Source organism: Pinus tabuliformis, chromosome 8 (assembly GCF_031772625.1).
Source record: "Pinus tabuliformis cultivar Carrire ecotype Pingquan chromosome 8, CPIR1, whole genome shotgun sequence".
Classification (NCBI taxonomy): domain Eukaryota; kingdom Viridiplantae; phylum Streptophyta; class Pinopsida; order Pinales; family Pinaceae; genus Pinus; species Pinus tabuliformis.
Genome location: NC_142294.1, coordinates 1,844,131,801 through 1,844,148,433, shown reverse-complemented (window position 1 = coordinate 1,844,148,433; position 16,633 = coordinate 1,844,131,801). Strand labels below are relative to the sequence as shown.

The 16,633-nt window shown below is 40.5% G+C and overlaps 1 protein-coding gene across 1 annotated transcript in view; it reads left to right on the top strand.

The window, feature by feature from the left end:
• The window catches only part of LOC149243636 (actin-related protein 2-like), a 570,582-nt gene that overhangs the window by 552,212 nt on the left and 1,737 nt on the right, over positions 1-16,633 (top strand). The window lies entirely within an intron of this gene.

Sequence of the window (16,633 nt, the reverse complement as noted above, 5' to 3'; positions counted from 1 at the left end):
ATGTGTTCTCCTGTGAGGCCTGGATTGATGTGTTCTCCATGGCGATTGTAGCAGGATTGATGTGTTCTCCTGTGAGGCCTGGATTGATGTGTTCTCCATGGCGGCCTGGATTGATGTGTTCTCCATGGCGATTGTAGCAGGATTGATGTGTTCTCCTGTGAGGACAGGATTGATTAGTTCTCCTGTCGAGGCATCCTACTCATGCAGTCTGGGACTCGTGGGAAGTACCTCTCATCTGATCAATGAGTAGGGAAATGAAGTTAAGGACCATAGTAGTAGCGATGGACGCATCGTTGTATCTACCGTACTCCCTACGCTAGGATGACTTCCATTGATCTGGGACCAGTGGTACACTCTCTGAGACTGCGATACTGGTCTGGGACTAGTGGTAGGAGTTGTACCATACTATGATGTTGACTTCGGGTTGGTTGAGACTGGTCTGGGACCAGTGGTACATACTTCGAGACTGACTTCGTGTCAGTGCAGTACTGGTCTGGGACCAGTGAGAGTGGTACATACTATGACGCTAACTTCGAGTCGGTTGAGACTGGTCTGGGACCAGTGGTACACTCTCTGAGACTGCGATATTGGTCTGGGACTAGTGGTACTTACTATGAAGCTGACTTCGGGTCGGCTAAGACTGGTCTGGGACCAGTGTTACGCACTCTGAGACTGACTTTGAGTCAGTGGAGGATGATACTGGTCTAGGACCAGTGGAGTTGTACTCACTATGATGCTAACTTTGGGTTGGTTGAGACTGGTCTGGGACTAGTGGTACATATTCTGAGACTGACTTTGAGTTAGTATGATACATCCTCGATCATTTCTTCTTCTTCATAGTTCGGACAAAAGCAGAGCAGAACAGAACAATGCAAGAGCAGAGCAGAACAGAGCAAAATAGTACTGATCAGTACAGGGCTGAACAAGACAAAGCAAAACAGGCAGAATACAGCAAAGCAGGGCAAGGGTCAGGCTGTACAGGGCAGTGCATTTGATGGATGAATAGTAACGACCGATAAACAGATTGCGCAGAAATGGGTCTCTCTCTCACACATGTGAAGCTGGAAGCTGTTGAACCTGGAGCTGCAACTACAGAAGCAAAGATTGACCTGCGTGGCCTAGAAGATCTCCTCTTTGGAACTGTGTTGTAGGTCAATCTGGATCTCCTCTTAAAGCTGCAACTTTTGGTGGTGGAATGAAGTCAATCCGACGAATGGTTTGCAAGATATCGACTGCCCTAGTTTGAAGCCGGAAACTGCTGAAACTGAAGCTGCAACTGTAGAATTAAAGATTGACCTGCGTGGCTTAGAAGTTCTACTCATCTGAACTGCGCTATAGGTTCATCTGAACCTCCTCTGGAAGCCGCAACTTTTGGTGGTGGAATGAAGTCAATCCGACGATCGGTTTGTGAGATATCGTCTGCCCTAGTTTGATAATGAAGTCGCTAATGTTGATGCTACTGATCTATGGTTTGCTACTGCTGATATGAATCAAATTTATTGTACTATTTCTCTCTGCTGAATTATTGAAGATAAAAGAAGATTTGATCAAAGGGTTTCCCCACACATTGTGGGGTTTGTCCCTAGCTAGCCGCCACATCTTGTGTCTCTTGTCTTGGCTTGTTTTCTGTCGATCGTTAATGTTCTATCTGCACTTTACTTTATGTACATGTGATTGCTAATATGTGGAATATAATAAGAAAAAGAAGTAAACTGTTATAAGCATAGAACATACCATAACTTAACAGTTGTACTGAAGAATTGCTGAATAATAAAATCCTCTCTTGCTACACCGGTTTTCCCACATTGGGTTTTTTCGGGCACTGATTGTCCAAAATATTTGTGTCGATGTGTTAATTCTTGTGCATGTGTTTGCTTCTGTATTATGATGTGATATCTGCAGCAAAATTTATTTTAATGTTTACTAAAGGATTTTCATAAATAACTTATCTGGAAATAAGTAGGTAAAATAAATCAGTGGTTGCAGTGATAGAATTTCACACACACCCACAATTTTCTATCAGATTTCTGAGCAGCACTAGTGGCTAGCTGGATCAACAGGGGAGTAGGTGGACTCCGTGAGTTGTCCTAGCATGTGGATCAAGCGTGGAGTTGCAGGATGATCAACATACTCTTGCAGGGGCTGATCGAAGGAGGTGGCATCAGCAAGCCACCAGACAAAGCATTGCATGGGGATGAGATTTTCCTACAGAAATGTGGGGTGCAGAGGACACCAGGCAACAACACCTTAGTGACATCTCCATTGGCATGTAGGGAGGTTTTCCTGTTATATCTCTCTGAGACGATCAGGAGGGGAGGTACACCCATTCAAGGTCATGGACATGCGGTAGTAAAGATGGAAACCCTGACAAGATGTAGGTTGTTGCACACTGACTCAGCCTCTAGCCGTGGCATTCTATGGTGTATAGAGATATGCAGCGATGAGTGCCTCTTGAGTATATCCATAGGGACTTGCATACAATCAAAGAGGAGTTGGTTGTTGTCCCTTGATTCCCTCATCACGAGCAGTAGGGTGCAAGAGACTCACCTGAGGCAGATGGATGTGACCCAGAGTATCATGGACAAGAGAGGATTTTTCTCATTGGGGTAGACAAACTATGCGCGTGTTGGCACGTGGAGGCGTAGGGATGACATGGTATGTTGTAGAGGTAGCATATGCTTTGCCCCCGAGTCCCCCCTTAAGGGTATGATTATGGGGGATCTGTATGACACACCTTCGACAGGGAATTCCAAAGCATTGCAGGGGCATGTGGCGTATGGGATGATAGACCTGTTCTATAGGAGGGCACGTAGGCTTCTGGCAGTTTTTGGGTACACCATCCAGAGACAGGATGGTAGAGTTCGTCATGTGACCAGGCAGGAGCAGGATCGTGGGGTATACACCAAATTTTTCCTTGATACAAGGAGCCTATAACTGCAAGGATCAAAGGTGAGGCACAGATGGATCACAACAGTCGTCAGAATTATGTCGCCGCAAACTTGGGAGCTAGGGTTTCAGTTGACGAGTGGATCACTCCACTTCGAAATGAGCAGGACCTTGACAGAGAGAGATCCAGCTCATTCTTGGGTCAACACATGGGAGATCACTGAGGTTTTCTCCACATGGAGAGGTAGGTATTCCCTGTTGTTTCTTAGGATCAAGGCTAGCCATGGGGTGGGAGGCTCGGGCATTGTTGAGTTGTCCCCGCATGTTGGGCATAGCTTTGGTCATTACTTGTATGGTGGCCAAGAGATACAGGAGGGGAGGACCCAATATGAGCATGTTGGACCGCCAGTTATGACTAGAGAGCACAACATCAACATGGTAGTTTCCTTTTGCGATCAGCATGGGATCTCGGCCTCTCAAGGCTTGGTAGTTCAACCACATTCAAGGATGTGCTAGTTTCTACAGGGGAAGATCGTACAAGTATTCCATTGGGTTTCAGTTGCACAGAGAGTAGTTCGCCCCCTAGAGATTCACTGATGACTTGGGGCACTACGCTAGTATGGCAGGATGATTGGAACGTGTGGTTCTTGGCGGTCATTGGCACTTCTCAGTGGCAGGCAACAGGAGTTGGGAGTGATGGGTCTCCAATCTGGCTGTGGAATCCAGAGATCCATTGGGTTAGAGGACTATCTTGTTTTGGGAGGACCCTAGGAATGACAGAGATAGGATTGCATCCTCCTTCGGATGACAGGTCGGAGACCATCAAGATGATCACTACGGGTCAAGGAAGGCCCTTCTCACTATTGTTTTGACAGGAGACTAGGCATGGATCGGTAGATGGTAACCTTGGCGAGGTGCCCTGGAAGGATAAACCTGCGTGGAGTGGATTTGACCCTTATTGGATTTGTAGTGGAGGTTTACCGGAGTGGATGACTCTGCAGGAACACGAGAGGGTTGCAATGGGGCAACATCCACTTGGTGGACTCACTTTGAGATTAGTTTGGGACCCGGGAGCTACAGGGCTAAGCAATTGGGTTACGGATTGTGGAGAGTGGGTTCTCACAGGGGGTGATCACCCATATCGCCATTAGGACTCCATTCGATAGTAGGGACTTCACTTCCCAGAGACCAGTTGAGACAGGATAGCGCCTCACTTGGGTGGCTATATGACTGGCAGGAGGCGATTGTGATTGGCACGCCAAGACGAGGGATCTATTTTATGGGACTTGGGTTGTATCTTCAGGAGTTCCCTCTTGAGGTACCCAGGATCGATTTTCTAGCGAGACAACTTTTTGTGGAGTTGACAGGGGTTTGGCAGCATCGAGGTGCTCTGCTTACAGATAGGAGGTGGGAGGACTCTCACACCCCTACACCTTGGGTCTGCGCATGGAGCAAGGGGTGCTTCACATTGAGTGGGATGACTTGGGTCCCTAGTATCTGGGGACTCCTTTATGATAGGTTAGCGCATGGATCGGGAGTGGCTCAGTGGCACAATTGGGACCCCAGTATTGCTTGCAATGGTAGTTGGGTTAGCAGGGAGAGAGCACTTGTTCAAGAATTGCTTGAGGACAAGCAATTTTTGGCGGGGACTGTAATATCCCTTCCAATAAAAATTTGCTAAGTGCCTTTCTCAATTTTTGCAAATTTTGGATGGATAAAATTTTGGGTACAAACTTAGGAAAAGTGGGTGAAAATTAATTAATTTAATTTTGTGTGGTAGGGGAGGCAAAAAACATTAGAAAAAGGGAAGATTAATCACATAGTGGGATGTGGGGACCACCCCATGAGGAAATACGCACTCCTTGAGGAAATCGAATTGGAGGGAAGAGGGAAGAGGCAAGGAGGTCGAATTGTGGAGCCCACAAGGAGAAAGGAGGAGCAACAACTATAAATAGAAGAAGTGGCTTCCATTTTGGCATCTTTTGACAATATAACTTTAGAACACAAGTTTCCTTGAGTTCTTTAGCCAAGTAAACCAGTGTTGTTTAGCACAAGGAATTCCCAAGTGGGAATTCCACATCTACCTTCGGTGGACTTCGAGTGCCACCCTAGGGGAGCATTAATATACATCTAAGGCTGCACTAGAAGGATTCTACAGGGGAAATCAAGCTATTCTAGAGCAGACTGGCATAGGAAAGGGTCATGCACTTGTGGGAGGAGAGAGTTACAGATCAGAGATTGTTCCAGGAAAATTAGAGGCCCATCTCCTTAGGATTTGGCAGCATTTTTGCAGGTGGCTTATAGGCTGATTTGGTGGCAGCACTTTAGGCCAAAAATCTCTTCCTGGGGCATGCGTAGAAGTGGCTGATTATGGGCTTGCATAGTCACTAGAGGAGCAGCATTTGTTGTGGAGGATAGACCGGAGTTGGGGGTGAGTTGTGCTCGGGGACGTCAGGAGAATTATTGGAGGGATTTATCAACTAATTTTGGTGGGCATTTGCAACAGAGTTCTGGGTGATATGAATTTCCCAGCAAGGGGAGGAGCTCACTCTATTTGGGGGGTAATTTTGGAAGGTTGGAATCAGGCCCAAATCCTTCTAGGTTTTGATGGGTATTTGGGGGAGAGGTCCTTGTTAAATTTGCAGAATTTTCTGGGTAGTATTCAGGCCCAAACTGCCATTTTATTTAGCAGTGCGTTTTATTTCTCAACTGGTAATTTGCACCATTTTTTGGTTTTTTTGGTGTGAAGGATTGGGACGATTTCCCTTCTAGGGTCTTGTGGGAAAATTAAGAGGAGGCTACAACAATGATTTCAGACCATTTCGGGCATTCTAGTGGGAGATTTGAGTTATTCTCTAGCAGTAGCAGCAACAAATTTCCTGGTTCAGCGCAAAGGCCATCTTGGGTCGAAGTTTCTACTCATTGGAGGTGTTGTCGCACAGAATGTTTAGGCACCACGACAATGCTCAGATCGGGGGCTGTCACCCTGATCCCCAATCTCTCCGTTTAAGTTGTCTCCCTACAGCAGGCTGAGGGGGGTAGACCCTATGGAAAAATGGAATGAAGAACTAGTTGGGAACCAACCAGTTTGGGAGACACAGCGAGGCGATTAAGTACTTGATTAAGATTCAGCAAGACCTAGGATTGGATTAGACTTAAACGATTAAAACCAATGTCTTATGGAGTCAACGATCTTCCTAGGGAAATGAAGACCAAGTAATCGATTAGCAACTGTTGCTTAGGTGAATGACTATCTTATGCAGATCCTAAAACTAAATGTGAGATGCAGGAATCTTGGTTGTTTTTAGTTAAATGCCTACTTAGATTGTGAATCCTTCAATCCTTTTTGTGTTGACCCTGATTTCGTAGTAATTTGTAGAGAGAATATCAGGAGAAGCACACTAAGGTGTGATTAACGATACCTCTCCTGAACTTCTAACATACCCGGTGCCTCCGGCGCTGCAAAGAGTTGTGGCTCTGACCACTGCAAGGTCACCATTTTAAGTACTATTAAAACAGGCTTCTCAAGAAAAGACGGATGGAAATCTATGTGTCTATCGACCAAGCTTATGCTTGGAAGTAAATTTTATCTATGCAAAGTTAACTTATATGCTAATGCACCAGAAGATGAGATGAAGTTAGACTCGAGGATGGGGAAACACTTGCGTTGCAAAAAGCTCTCAAATACCCAAATGAAATGCTCGCTTTATTAGATGAAGACTTAAAAGATAAACTCTTGAAGATATTATAATTAAAACACTGGCTTATTTCAAATCTTCTTGATACAATTTAGCTCAAAGAGAACAAAAACTACTTTGCAATTAGATATCAATGTCAACAAATGCTCAAAAGTATGCTTAGCTTAGGAAATAGAGATATGCGATCTATTATAATTCCACAACAAGATTCTTTAACAACCACTTGAAAACATTTGCAAAATGTCTAGCATGTAACGAGCATTAAATAACCCAAGCAATGATGATAGATAGATGCGAGATATTCAACAGATGCACATTGTCTTAGCAATTAAACTTTTAGAGATTCAAATACTTTAGACAACCACGAAATTTAAATGCTAACCGATTTAGATCCTAGGATTGAAAGATTTACGCGTAGTGACCCAAATCTAGGAAATTAACCACCTTCCTATAGTTAAACTTAGGATCAGTGAAATAGGGATCGTCGATTTTGCCGATTACTCGCGATTCCAACTCTGCTCGCCCATGAAACGATCCGAGTCGAATCTTTGCGAGTCAAATCGCGTTGACCGAGTTTGACTCGTGGTCAACGCGAGTTTGACTCGTGAGTATGGCGATTATTCCGATTTTGCCGATTCCGCGTTTTTTTCCCGAGTCCCGCCAGTTTTGGGTTTAGGGTTTATCGGGTTTTGGGTTTCGGATTGTCGCTTTGTAAGTTTATCGGTTACGTCGTAGAGCTATTTCATAGTTCAGAGTCCAGACACCGCAGAGCCGGATTGTTGACAGACACGGTTACACCGCAGAGCTGCAGAGCCGCATTCGACGCCGCAGAGCCGGATTGTTGACATACACCTGCGTGAGCCCTGAGGTAACCTGCGTGAACGGTGAGGTATTCATTTTAAGTTCTCAACGCTGTAATGTGCAGTAAATAAAGCAGAGGTTTCCATTTCGAATCTTATTAAGTTATTTCAAACCCAACATAGAATCTGTATTAATGGGCTGACAGTTTCAAATTGCATTCTGCACTAATCATTGAAATGTGGACCTGTCTCGACTCTCATCATGCAAACAGCCTGCAAACTCACAGAAATTTGTTATCTACAGTAGTATTTCTAGTCCCGAATACGTATTAACAGTGTGGTTGTTATTTGCCTTGAGTTCTGACCTTTCTTTTTCACCTGTTGAGCAACATGTAGATTATGTAGCACTAAGGTGCAACATCCTACAGGGATCAAGCTAAGTACTTGGGTAAATGGAACTCTGATTATGAATCAAGGTGCTCAATTATGGCAATCCATTCAGATGATAATGTATCAAGAGATGGGAAAATAGGGCAGTTTACAATTGTGATAGTTATCTGAAAAGTTTAAAGAAGCACCAAATTTTTAACATTCATTTTAACATTCTGCAAATGCCAAAAACATATTGCTTGATACAATAAATTTCCATTGCCTTTGAGAAACAAATTGCACTGTTTTCCAACTCTGATATGAAGCATATCAGATCTATTTCAAATCCACGTCTAATGAGGTAGCTTACTCCCTAAGCTACGTTCTTGGGATATGCACATGGAGGACCAACATATGGAGGTTGCTTACACCTCAGGCTAAGTCAAATTCACCTGTGAAGACTTTCTGTTATTTTGCATGATCAATAAACAAGCTTGAAAATTACTTATTCCAAGCACCTTTTTCGAGATTTAATGAGAGATAAGTCAACCTTAGAGGAGGGTCAGGGTGCTACTGTTACTGCTGTTGGTGTGATGGAGAGCACAGTTTTTGGATCTCTTTCGCATGAGATAGGGTGTTGAGTATGTTTGCTTGGTAAGGAGACGCACTTCTTAAGGAATTTTCAAGCAGTTAAAGTGCCATTTTTTGGTCTGCTTCGCATGTCATCTGTGCCGCTGTTATGACTGTTCTCAACCAGCAAAAGGCAGTACTGCACTTTGGCCTTTCAGCATGACATGGCACTTTCTTGGTGTGCTTTTGTGCCAATTTTTAGAGCTATGTTGTGCTCCATTGAATAAAACCAGGGTTCTGCATGTTTTCTAAATATATAATATATAATATCAAGCAATATGTAACCTGCATTTCATGTATCAAGCAATATGTTTTTCTGGTTTTATTGAAGGGAAACATTTCTATATGTTTACTGACATTTGTCTTCATTTAATTTTTTAGATTTCTAGCATATTTTAAATTTTTGGATCATTTTTAAATTTGATTTTTTATTGTCTTTCACAGGAGCCACAAATTAAATAGCAGCCACGACTCCAAATCTTAATAGAAGCAACAAATTAAACACAAGTTCAAAGCAACAACAATGTCGAGGGAGAAGGACTTTGCTTGGGCTTATTGTGACAAGATTCTCGGAGACCCCAGGCTTCTTTGTAAATTTTGCAAAACGAAATGTAGTGGAGGCATTTATAGATTCAAGTTCCACCTTGCACAAATACCTGGCCATGATATAGGTCTTTGCAGCAACGTTGACGATAATGTCAAACACCAAGCAACCTTGGCCCTTGATATGTTAGATCAGCATAATGCCAAGAAAGCAAAGCAAAATACTGAAATAGGAACTCTTGGAGTTGATAGTTTTTCTACCACTAGCCCCATGTCACCTCACTCTGTTGAATCCTCAATGTCGTTCCCAAGTTTCCCACACATGCCTCCAAGGCCAAGTCAAACTCAAGGCCATACGAGTCTTTCGACTCCTTCCTTCAACACTGGAGGTGGAAACATAAACACCTTTTTTGCTCCCCGCACAAAACTCGGTTTCCAACCTACCTTGTATGCCACTGGTTGGAAAAAAAATATCCATAGTCAGGCAAGGAAGGCCATTGATAACTTTTGATACTATTCTGACATACCTTTCCACTGTGCCAGAAGTCCTTATTGGCAAAGCTATGATTGATGCAATTGCTATTGCAGGTCCAGGGTTCAAAGCCCCTACATCAGAGAGCCTTAAGACAGATATGTTGTTAGAGAGTGTTGAAGATGTCATGCTTGTGCTAGCTGAGTTTCATTCATCATGGGTAGAAATAGGGTGCACCATCATGAGTGATGGATGGACAGATCAAAGGAATAGAACTTTAATAAATTTCCTTGTATCTTGTCCCACAGGCACAATGTTTCTCAAATCAGTGGATGCTTCAGACAAGGTTAAGACTGCCCAACTTATCTGTGAAATGATGGAGGAAGTCGTTCAAGAAGTGGGAGAAGAACATGTTGTACAAATTGTCACCGATAATGCAGCTAATTATATGGCTACTGGTAGACTTTTTGAGATTAGGCACCCCACTATTTTTTGGACCTCTTGTGCTGCCCATTGCATATATTTAATGCTTGAGGACATTGGTAAGCTTCATTGGATACATGAGGTTGTGGAGAAGGCAAAATCCATAACCAAATACCTATACAACCACACTATTGTCCTAAACGCTATGAGAAAATACACTGAAGGTAAAGAAATTGTTCGACCTGCAGTGACTAGATTTGCAACAAATTTCATATCTTTGCAATCTATGGTTGAGGAAAAGATAAGTCTGAAGAGGATGTTCTTGGGACCTGAGTGGATGGGATCTAAACATTCCAAGACCCTTGAAGGCATCGAAATTGCTGCACTTGTGTTTAATGATGGTTTCTGGAAAGATGCCGAAGAGATTATTGCTTTGACGGAGTCCCTTGTTAGAGTTCTCAGGTACTTCAAGTCTTTTAACTTTTTCATTTTTTAAATTTCATTTCAAGCTTCTTTTTATTTACAATGTTTCATATTTCTTTAAATTTGAATGCTTGAACTTTCAGGATGGTTGATGGTGACAAACCCGCTATGGGTTACATTTATGAGACGATGGATCTCGCAAAGGAGGCCATCAAAAGGAGATATGGGGATGATGAGACAAAGTATATGCCTCTTTGGGACATTATAGATGCACGTTGGGATAGGCAATTGCATTCCCCCTTACATGCTGCCGGGTACTTCTTAAACCCACAATATTTTTATGATAAGAGAAAATTTAATGAGGATGGGGAGGTTGGCAGAGGACTTATGACATGCATGGAAAGGTGCTTCCCTGATCCAGAACATCAAAGTCGTGTCTTTTCCCAACTACAAGATTATAGGGCACCATCTAAATTGTTTGCCTATACCAGTGCTATAAGACAAAGGTCTAAGATGTTGCTAGGTACCTAGCTTGAAGGCTTCATCAATTCATTAAATTTGTTTAAACTTTATTTTGTATGTTAAATGTTTTATTAAATTTTCTTTTCTTTTTAAGTTTTTACTATTTAGTACTTCTACTCACAAACCCTTACCACTTGCTAGGTCTTTGGTGGCAAAACTTTGGTAGTGATACGCCAAATTTGAAGAGATTTGCCATTCGAAGCTTAAACCAAGCATGCAGTGCTTCAGGTCGTGAATGCAACTAGAGCATGTTTGAGAAAATACATTCTAAGAAGCGCAACCGATTGACACAAAAACACTTGAATGACCTTGTATTTGTCCATTACAATCTACGATTTCGCAACAAACAAATACTAGGTGAGACTCGAGAGCTTGAATTTGAAGGTTTCATAATCTAGTTCAAACTTCAAACTTCAAAGTGAAACTTTAATTCACATTTCAATGTCTCATGATAATGACAGGTATGGATCATTCACCAATCGACCTTGAAGAGATAGATTTGCAAACTACAAATGTGGCAGACTGGGTTCAATTAGATGAGCCTCCTCTTTTAAGCCTTCATGACTTGGAGAACTTTGAGAGTCAAGCAAGCGAAGGAGTGGAAGGAATCGCTTCTAGTTCTCACTCTTAAGAGTATTAGACTCTTAGTTGTTGATTTTTTTCTGATTAGTATGCAGTTTTTTGTAAACTTTTAGAAGCATATGCTTCTAAGGACTCGAGACTCAGTGCTTTGGATCATATTTGGACTCATAACATATATGAGATACTTATTCATTCATGATATTTTGGACATCTATTGATATTATGCATTGTTTGGACATGCCTTTACCCAATATTAATGAAAAATGGTTTTGTTAATTCAATATATGTGTATATTTTTATTTAATGAATTCAACGATTTTTTGCCGATTTTTTGCTGATTTTTTCCCGATCCGATTAAAACTCTTCGCTCTTTTGCCTCGCCGATTTATTGCTGATTCCGAGTCTGGTAACATTGCTTAGGATATAAAAAAATTTAAGCATATTTAACTAAGGAAAAATTTTGATACCACACAAGTTTTTCTTTTAGATCTTAGCCTTAGCACAAAAAGACACTAAGAAAAAATTTTAAATTGACAACTTAATTATTCCTTAGGTGAATTTCACGATATGCTAAGCAAGACTAAATGTGACCGAAAGAAATCAAAAAAGATTTAATAATTTTTTTAATTTTTTAATGGGCCAGAGGCCACATAAAAAATTTAAAAATCTTTAAGTGTGAAAATTAATTTTGATTTATTTCCTAGCCACATAAAATAAACTTTTTAGGCTTTTTTAGATTTTGATTAGAAATTTCAAATTTTTTATGATTTTTTTTTGAATTTAAAAAAAAAAAAAAAATCAAAGTCAAAATAAAATCAAAATAAAACAAAGTTAAAAAAAGAAAGAAAAAAAAATAAAATAAAACCAAAATATAACCTCCCTTTTTTTTATTAACAAAATTAAATGATTCCCTACAAAATCAAATTCATAAAACAAAATGTCGAACCTAACTTAACAAAATAAAAAAAATAATGAAAATCGAAATTAAAATCTTTTATTTGTTTATTTATGTTCTAGACCCAAAAAAGAAATAGACAAAAAAAGACAAATAAAAACTAAAAAAAATCGAAAATCGAACATACATAAAAACCTAAGACATCTTATCTAACCCTACCAACATAAACAAAAGATAATAAAAAAAAATCGAAAAGTATGGTTTGCAGGGAAGATCGAGGAGGACATAGGGGAAGGTTAGACAGAATGGAGTTGGAACGAGCAGCGATGGAGAGGGAGGGGCTCACAACCGCAGAAGAAGATCTACTCGACGGTGCAACAGATAGAATGCAAGGGAAAGCCGAGGAGAGGGAAGGAAGCTGCGGAAGGATGAGGAAATCGACGGCAGAAGGGAAGAAAAATTGCAGGGAGAGAGTAGTGTGGATAGGGATGAGAGGCTGGCGTGTGGATCTGGACAATGATGGTGGATGGAGCAGGCAGAGGGCGAAGGGAGAAGGGACAGGTTTGGAAGAGGGAGCAAGTGCCGAGGGTTTAAAGGATGCTTGGGCAGCGTTGAGTGGAGGATGTAGAAACGCAACTTGGATTGCGATGATGGCAACAAGGAGATTCGTTGCAGGTTTGGACGGAAGGGAAGAAGGGATGCGGGGGCTGAGGGGAGCTGGAATGACTGCGCGCAGGTGAAGGAGGAGCAATGACAGCGTAAGGATGAGGAACGAAGGAGACTGCGGGGTGAGCGTGGACCGGACAGCGAATTTTTTTTTTTTTTGAAATCTTTGAAGAGGCTGCGGGAATGGGAAGAGAAAAACACAGGTATCGGACAACAAAGGCAAGGAGTTTAGGCAGAGATGGACGAAACCAAGGGTATGAGCAGTGCTTGATGGACAGAGCTGGACTGAGCAGATTTAAGAAGAAAGCAGCAAATGGAAAGATGCAGAGCTTCAGCCAGGATTTTTCTTCTCATGTAGCTGAGGGCCTCTCCAAAAAAAAAAATTGAAAATTCTTCAGCAAAAAACTGCAAAACGAAACTCCAGGCAGCAGACAAAATGGAAGGTCATGGCCCAATAAAACCCAGAAATTTTCAAATCAAGTTTATATGTTTTAATCCAGATTTATAATCAAAACCCTTGTAAAATTATCTCCATATTAAAAAGAAATTAAGAAACCAATGGATTTGAGGTCAGATCTTACCCTCCAGGGCCTAGATCTGGCTTCAAAATCAAACTTCACCTTCAAATCTGCAACCTGTTCCTGAAAACACAAACACCCAGAACCCGGATATACAAATAAAATGAAACCCCAGAAACCCTAGTCAGAGAAAGTAAGAAATAAAATTACAGATCTATGCACAGGGACAGCAGATCTACCAGATTTGGTGAGTGTGAGTCCAACTCAGCTGCCAGATCTAATAATCTAAGGCTCTTAAAAGCCAGATTTATCAATTTAGCACAAAAAAAATTTAAATTTTAAAGGAGGTGCTTCGCCCAAAACCCTTCATGCATCACCAATAAAATTTCTTATGATAAGCTGGGGATCAAATCAAGCTGGGCTTTTCAGAAAATACTAATCGAGAGTTGGCTGGTCCAACCAATGTTGCACGAAGCCCCCCCCCCCCGGTTCCAAGCCCGGAAGCGTATAGGAAGCTTCGCTTCTGCCTGTTTTGGACGCTTCTTGGAAATTTCGGAAGCTTTCCTCCGAAGTGCACTTCGTACGGTGCTTCGGCAATACGAAGCGTGGCGCTTTGGAGGGTGAATCGTACGCTTCTGTACGATTCCGGAAAAGTGTTTAGAAAATCGTTTTTTTTTTTAATTTTAGGTGAGTTTGCTTGTTGGGGGTGGGTCCATCTTGGGTTAGAGTGAGGAATGAAGGCAAAAAATTATATAAAAAAAAAATATAAATATAACAGATGCTCCCTCATGGTAATGTTAAATTCTTAAAGTAAAAGTGACATTCTCCTTTATTTTTCATTTTCATCATTTTACTTAAATTTTTAACATTACCATGAAATGACTCAAGATGTTTGAGAGTGGTTCCAACCTCATTGGACTTCATATGGAGAAAATAGAATTTCATATCCTATTCAAAACTCAGCAGACTTAACAGTTTTCAGGAATTCAGGATCAATGGGATTGTGGCATTTCATTAGATTATATCAAGTATGAAGGTATGCGATTAGCATTTAATCAAGAGCACCAAGCCCTATATGTACCCTAGTGTTGGTGGTATTAATTGTTGAACTCCTTTGTCACGTGACACACCCTTAGCAAAAAATTACATTTCAATCAAGTCAAAATCATCGATCAAGCATGTTAAGCTTTTTCTACCATATTTTAAGTCTTGAATTAGGTAGCTTGATCAAAATTGGGCAATGTTGACTAATATCCCTAGACAATCGAGGTAGAGGCAAAGGCTAGACAAGAGGAGAAGAATCTAGATTCTAGATGGTTGATGCATCTAAATGGTTGATGCTCGAATAATTAATCATTAATGTATAATGGATGTTATATCTATCTTGATTTATGCAAAAATATGCATGTTTTCATGTCTTCTACAACTAATTTGGTATTTGGGATGTTTGTTTTGAGTATAAATGCAAATATATATATATATATATATATATATATATATATAGCAGACGCTTCGCTTCCTAGATTTTTGGAAAATGACGCTTCTGCGTCCCCGCTTCGTGCAACATTGGGTCCAACTGGAAACTTCCTCGAATGCCTAATGATCTAAAAATCAAGAATTTCCTGCACAACTCAATTGGATCATTAACGTAGAGTGAGAAAACGATAATAAAATTTAGATTTAATAGAGATACCTGCTATTATATTCAAAACTTAAATTACCATTCAAACCCCAACGATTGAGCAAGATACCTATGCTCAAATCACTCTTCAGAAAGCTATCATCAATGGCTAAAAGGAAATCTATGCGTGAAAATAACACATCTTACAACATTTCCAGGAAGAGTAATACCAACAGAAATTAACACCAAAGTCTTTCTTTATTGCTCAAAAAAAATATTACAAGAGAGCTTTCACTTAGCACACAACTCAAAGATCGAATGATCTCAACTGACAAATGATCTTTTATTTAAAGATAAATCTTCCAACGGCTAGTTCGAGTGATCCTTGTCAAAGAAATCTCGACTGTTGATGAGAATCAAAATTTTTTTTATTCTCATCTGTCGAAATTTTAAATTATTGAGGAAATTTCAAAATTTTCAATTAAATGCATTTTAATTAATTCAAAAATTAAATTTTTGAATTAATTTCCTCAAAATTTTGACTTTGACTTAACCCCAGGGACCAAAGGCTTAAAATTTAGCAAAATAATCAATTAACCTTAGTCCCTGGACCTCTTAAAATTTAATTTTTAAAGGACCCACGAATTTTGCCTTTGGAAAATTTAAATTTACCTAGGACTTATAATTAATTAAATTTTTGGCTTAGGATTTTAATTAATTTTGGCCAGAAAAAATTAATTAATTAACCTATGAGGGGATAAATTATTTTTCTAACCCTCAAGACACTTTACATCATGATTTTTACATTTTTTACATCTCAAGGGGGAAAACCCATTTGCAAAAGACCCTCATAGACTACCCAGTTCTGCGACACCAAAATATAATCTAGCAAATCAAGCAATTTGTAATAAAATAACCTAACCAAATAGTTAGGATTATTCCCAAATCACTTTTACACAGACTCGATCTATAACACTAGGACTCGCCTAAGATCTTGGTGACAAAATTCATTCCGGCTTTGGGATAAGGCTAAAGGAAAACTCTGCCGACCATCCAAGAATGGATCGATGAGACAAAAAACCTCCTGGAATGTAGATCATCACCAGAAAAATAGGTTTACCTAAGCAATTACATACATGACACAGATCTGCTAAGATTATTTACATCATATACATGTAAAATGGGTTTACATTATAACATGACAATCACGTTGACGATGATAGGTGGACGATGCGGACACATCGATCAGGTGCTATCCCTTTTGCGAAAAAAGGGGGTGTACTACTATGGGTCGTTGACATGTAGTGGTCAACAAGAGGCATCTATCTCGCCTAGGTTTGCTTCAGCTTGCTTATGCAAGCCCAGATGCACTTATTCCTTGCTATTGCACTCCAATATATTCCAGATTTTAATAAAATGGCTCAGCTGCTATTCTGAAATTGTGTTGGGTGTTTGTCCTTTGTGTTGTTTTATAATTTCTAGACTATTGTCTAGTGCATGCTTCTGTTACACTTAATATTTTCATTTAGGAATATTACAAATGTGTTTCAACTAGGTTATGGCACATGAAGCCCTCAAGTTGAAG